Source organism: Vanacampus margaritifer, chromosome 1 (assembly GCF_051991255.1).
Source record: "Vanacampus margaritifer isolate UIUO_Vmar chromosome 1, RoL_Vmar_1.0, whole genome shotgun sequence".
Classification (NCBI taxonomy): Eukaryota; Metazoa; Chordata; class Actinopteri; order Syngnathiformes; family Syngnathidae; genus Vanacampus; species Vanacampus margaritifer.
Genome location: NC_135432.1, coordinates 56,201,638 through 56,207,917, shown reverse-complemented (window position 1 = coordinate 56,207,917; position 6,280 = coordinate 56,201,638). Strand labels below are relative to the sequence as shown.

Here is a 6,280-nt window from a genome sequence, read left to right as displayed (position 1 = left end):
TTTTACCTCTGCTCTAATTAATTTAGTAGTGCATATACATTAATACTGCTAATCACCATAACATTATTTTTGCCAATACAAATAATACTGTACAGTGCTTCCTTATCTCTTCCTCTCTCTGCCTACTATACTGTTCATCGCCTAGTGATTGCTCATGCGGGATTCAGTTGGTCTCTCCGATTGTGTGATGAGTGGTTCTTGACCCGCTCCATACATAAAGTGCCTTGAGATCATTTCTGTTGTAAATTGGCGCTATATGAATCAAATATAATAATAATAAAAAAATTAAGCTCTTGATTCGGACTGATGTGATTTGGGGACTGTTTCACGTCAAATTAAAATGTCAAGATTGTATACCAAATAAAAATGAAACTGCAAAATAAGCTACAGTACCAACAACTACACTTTCAAGTGTGTGCCCACCCGGCTCACCACCCCACCCCATCCCCCCAAATCTCCCTGAAGACCGGACTTGCCTTTTGTTCACAAGGCCCTGAAACCCAAGCCGTTTCGCTCCGTAACATCTTTCACTCTCTCGGCCCCACTGGAGCATTAGCTGCAACTTGATATGAGTCTTTTCAAAGCCTCATATTATTGTGTAAATATGGGTCACTTTGGACTGCTCCATTATGTCGCTTCGGGGGAACGGGACAGGGCGAGTGCAGGTGATGAAGACGGCGTAATGACACAGTGGGACAGTGTACGTGTCAGACTGCAATCAAAACCACAAAACACGCCGGGGACTTTCCACGTGCATGCGCATTGACAGGAAGATTTGTGCCAGGGTTTTTTTTTTTGGTCCACCAATCTATTTTGCAATAAAAAAAAAAAGTTGGAGCGATTTAAAGCAAGCACCCACAATAAAATAACACAAAAAATAATCTGCTACTTTTACATTATTTCAATAGCTGTTGAACCCGAGTCTGCTATCACTAATGACAGAAATTTCCCTGAAAGATTTCTTTATTCCCACTGCCCGGAACACACCACAAAGTCACAAAAGTGGTGGTGCGTTCCAGCGGGTTCAGCGTCATTTCCAGCTAAGAATGCGCGCATCGTCATTGGGTCTCTTGTCTAGACTCTTTAGATTGACTGGAATTGGATTAAGAAGTTTGATGGAAAAGAAAAGAGGCAGCCCATATGTAATATGCTGCGCTGGTTATTTCAGCCGGCAGACACTTCATCAACAGACAAACCACAGAGCAGACGCGCGCAGACGACGACGCAATCAAAGCCGCTTCCAACAAAACCCTCATTGTCAAAACGCTGTTTGTTTGGCAGCAGCCTGTTACACAAGACAACATTCCCGTTTGCTTTAAAGCACGTTGGCTTTTTGTGGTGAGCCAGTCCGCTGTATGAATGAAGTTCATGCCATGCCCTTTCAAGTTTTAGCGGCGACCCGAGACGAGACCTCAGCTTGAGCACCTGTTGGCTTTTGCAACGCCCCCCCCCCCCCCCCCTGGTCCACGGTCACCTCTTATTTTGATTACAAAGGATCAGAGGCGTTTTTGTTTGCTTCGCCTCATCATCAACATGATTCATGACGAAAAAAGAGGATGAGGTGACTTTGAAGTAAAAAAAAAATAAATAAATGGTGTCTTTAAATGAATAAAAAAAAAAAGTGGCTTACCTGAGGACTACTTCAACGACAAATTAGTAGTTCTGTGCATGAAAAGGTGCTTATTCGGATATTCGTTCACGTGGGTGTGGCAAATAAAAAAAATGAATCATAATTTTGTAATAAAACCTGCGTTTTGTTTACATGGCAACTGTCCACTATCTTTGACAGGTACAGACTTAAAACTATTGGAAACCCCAGTTGACACCTCTGCAAAGAGAATTTGTATTTGTTGTGAAGCTGTGCAAGACATTTTGAACTGCAATGCAATCATTTAGAAAAAGAAAGCAAAACACGTACATTTCAGGCAAGCAGCTGTCGGCATAGATATCTATACATAGAGCGTTCTGAGTGGTGGAGTCCTGCAATGGTCTCTTTGTTAAAACCCTGATTATAAACGACACATGTTGCCTGTATCATAGTAGCATGTCTGACGTTTGTAACAAACCAATCCACGTAAACATCGCTAAAGAACTAACTCAGTGAGTCCTATGAAATTATTGGAGCCAAACACACGGCTTGCTCCATAGCTAATATATCTATGACCTCGGCAGCTAGCTACTGTAGCAAGTAGCATGCAGGCTAACCCGTGAGTATTTACTACTATTTTACCAACGTGTGCATTGACTGATGCAAGTTCTAGTTGGCTACACTGCAACGCGAGATTCTTACTTCCGGTAAGCCATTTGAAACTTAAAAGGGAAGCCAGCCTTAAACATTTCTTGACAATAATATGTTATATGTGACCTCACTGGTCTAAACATGACAGTCTGATTAATATTACATTAATGAGTTATTTATCCATTTCAGGGGGCGGCCATTTTGCCACTTGCTGTCGAATGAAGACGACATCACACTTAGACAGGGCTCAGGCAATGACCAATCACAGCTCACCTGTTTTCTAAAGCTGAGCTGTGCTTGTTTTTTACCTAAAACATGAGCAACTGTGATGTCATTTTCACTTGACAACAAGCGGCAAAATGGCCACCTTCTGATATTGAAAAAAACTGCTGGATTTTGCTGCCATTAACCAAAATACCGTAATTTAGACTAGTGGGGCTGCATAGAACATAATATTGTCAATATTTTTTTAGGGGTGGCGACTTCCCCTTTAAAAGAACAACTACCTAATAGTTACAACAATGTGAGAGCTATGTGTCTGCTTATTATAATAATTTACAAATGATTGAACGTCGGGCTCTAGACACCATTTGGTGTAGCTAAAGCGCTATAAAAGTCTTCTCCATTTACTATTAAGGTCAAGTTGTATTTATTTTCTGGGAAATGTGTATTTTTTTCCTCCAAGGAATACCTCATATCATCTTGCGAATCCAACCAGTCTAGCGAGTCTAGCCCCTACAAATGAGAGATGTTCATTTCAAACTGGCGGATTGATGTGTGCACAATGAGGACAGCTGGCAAATACTGGACACAGAGCTGAACTGGATGGCAGCAACGGTGCCCGGAAGTCTTCCTTTAGCGCACAGCTCCGACTGCGGTTGAGGATTCCTGGCCTGGGAGCGATGAGGGCCAAAGGAAGAAGGGGAGGGGGTGGGATTGCGCAGAGCCACACACCTGCCAGATGATTTGTCAGTATAGAGGGGTCAGCACTCAGCTGTCACCCCCTAATCACCCATCCTACCCCTTAAGTCTACCCCCGCCAAACCCGACTCTCCAAAAACACCCCCTCCCTGCATTCCACTGGCAGCTCCGGTTTCACTCACAGCACGGTTGCCCCATCTGCCCCTCCTTTCCACCACTCTACCCCCAGAGAAAATGTACCCGTGTGGAAGACGCAGCACACTGAGCACATTGTGACTACAAGCGGTGTGTGCCGGTTACACAATTCGTGTTTGTCTAAGGCCGAAGTTGTTTCTTTTCGAGCCATACGGCAAATCCAGCGAAGCACATTATAGGAATTGGTCCACAGTGCAGCGCAGATACCCCCTGCAGACAAGGCAAACACTCTCACAGGTATACTATATCTGTCAACAGCAGCCTTTCAGCGCCACGGGTCAAAGGCCATCCTCTTTTCCATTGAATCCAGCTTCCTCTGGGATGCGGCAGCGTGTGAGAAGGACCCTCAACTATTAGCATACCCACTGTCCGCCAGATTAGCTCAACTTGCGGTTACATCACCTCTTATCCATGATCAAGTGTCTTATCATCGTCACTGACAGACTGAGGCCGCATCCCTGAAGGAGACGTGGCGGAAGCTATCACTAAGACTTAGTTAAGAGCAACATGTTTAGAGTGTTAACAGATGCTCTGCTTGATGCTTGAAATTGACACCCACCTCATACATTGAGGGTGAGTGAGAATCTAGAAGTTGCCCTCAAGTCAGAAGCTTTAATGATAATGGCTAAGCGCTATTGTCGTCTCTTACAGACAGTGCCTGGGATAAAGGCCGATTGTTTTGCATGTGCCTGAAGACAGCTTCACTTCCTGACCTAGCTGCCACCTGTCACCGCTCATCCACGGCACTCTCCTGCAAATCCTCATTCTAGCCTGATGGGGTCAGTAGAGGCCGGCTAACTAGGACAGGCTTCATGCTTGGAGGGACATCACACACCCTGCGTGCTACTTGATCCAGAGCATGTCTTTCTTTCCTCTCCAGACCTGCCACTTGATAACCCTGTGCCACACTGAAAAGCCTAAAGGAGGGAGGGAAGGAGGGCGCCCAGTGGACTGTGGGGGGGAGAAGAATGACATGACATCAGTGTGTCGTCGCTAACCAAATGCAGCTGTAAACAATGGAGGGACATATGCTGTTCTGGGAATGGCTGCTAGCCCGAGGCACTCCCATATACACCGGCAAAGGTACCTTGACAGCTAGACGTAACATTCTGGGAATAGAGCACCTATAGAGGAAGAATAGAGTTTTCCCAGGAGGGGGGTATCAATTACAAATCACCTGAAGGATTGTGGGGCAGGCAAGGTGGGTTTCAAGACAAGAAAGAGAAAAAAGACAGAGTTGTGGTTGAGGCAAAAAAGACAAGAATAACTAGGGGTCTCAAAATGCATAAATCATAAAGGTGATACACTTCCTGCCTTTAGGTGTGTGGTAGGCTCCACATTACAGAAGTTTGTTTTCTTTCTCCAGCTCTTAAGAAGGGAAAATGAACCCGCTAATCCCCCGTACATCGCCAGGCCCTTCGCCCCGAGGGTGAAGAGCAGGGAGAGTTGTGTTGAGTTTGCAAACCCACAGTATACGTGCACATTTGTTATTAGCACAGTCAAACTGCAAGTCCAAAGCACGCGACCTTACAGTGGGCAGCTGCTTTCGCCAACCTTCCGCAAATATCATTGTGCTTCAAAATAGTCACGAGACATCACCTCCGCCGGGTATTGGCCTTGCTTGCACTGAAGCTGCGATGCCAATAAACCTGGAGTTCCCTTCAGGCTGGAAATGGCTTGAATTGGCCGGCTTCATCGCAGAGGGAGACTGCTAGTCTGTCTGGCGAATAGCCCGCAGAGGGAAAAACAACAACACTCAAAGTGGTGTTGTTGCACATAGACCAGAAATGTATCTTTGTCACTTGTGTAGTGCTCGCTACTTTTCCAAAATGACTCACAGGCAAGTAAAAAGGCTTCTCAACTGGCCCGTACACTTATTTTGGCTGGTACTTCCAGAGGATCAATATTTGCACAGATCTATGGGAGGGAAACAATAGTGATTTGGCCTCCACCGGCGCTGTCTGTTAATGGTCTGTTTACTGAGACAGACAGGATAATGGCCTGGGTGGGGGTGGGTGCACAATTGGACGATGGCTACACTGCATATTGTTTTTTTTATTTTTATTTTTATTTTTTTAAATCTGTTTAGTAACGAGGAAAGAGGCTGAGAATTTTAGCTGGTCTGAAGTCATGTGATGGCGCTAAGTCACGGGCGCTTGGTTGGCATGGACGATTTTGCAAGTCAAATGGATTCCCCTCCAGCCTATTGTTTGACAGCGCCTGCCATCTCTTTTGGCTATGCAAATTGAACATTTGTGACCTCTGCGAGAGCGAAGCCAGGTTTTGAGATGAGAGCACTTAAATGATTGCTGGGCCTTGTAACATAAGAAAGCAGCACGTGTACTGAGAGTGGAGGACATATCAGATATCTTAGCAACCAAGTTCAACTTTAGGTCTTCAAGTATTTGAGGGGAAAAGCCCTTTTGTTATGCAAGAACCAAACAAACCAGTTTCTCATAAATAGTTGTTCTGGCAACAACGCTGACTATTTTTATTGGCCCAATAAGTACAAAATATGAGTCTTTAAATTATAGTAAAAGTAGATCAAAGACGACTGCTCTTGAGGGAGTTCACTTGAGGTCATTCATACTGGCGCCGCAGCCTCCTGCTCATAACTTCAGCATCAAAGCTGTGCTTGTGCGAGAGAGTGTGACTGGGTGAGGCTCACAGTCTCTCCAAGGTGCCATCACTCTGGTCCTGTCACTCTCAGCACCCTCACGTCCACTACTGTCAGCGACCCATGACCCCCACAAGGCCCTCCCCAATCATTTCATCCCCACCAGCTCCACCAGGAACATCAGATGGATGCGCACCCAGCAGAGATCAGAGAATGCGGGATACACCGGGAAGCCATTCATGTCCGCTTTTAGAAATCCTTCTGCATCTTGATGGAATAAGAAAAACAACAAGGCTGACTTGGACTTT

At 45.3% G+C, this 6,280-nt stretch overlaps 1 protein-coding gene across 2 annotated transcripts in view; it reads right to left on the bottom strand.

Moving 5' to 3' along the window:
- mnat1 (MNAT1 component of CDK activating kinase) overlaps positions 1-6,280 on the bottom strand; it is a 42,178-nt gene that overhangs the window by 4,501 nt on the left and 31,397 nt on the right. The gene's annotated exons all lie outside the window — the stretch shown is intronic.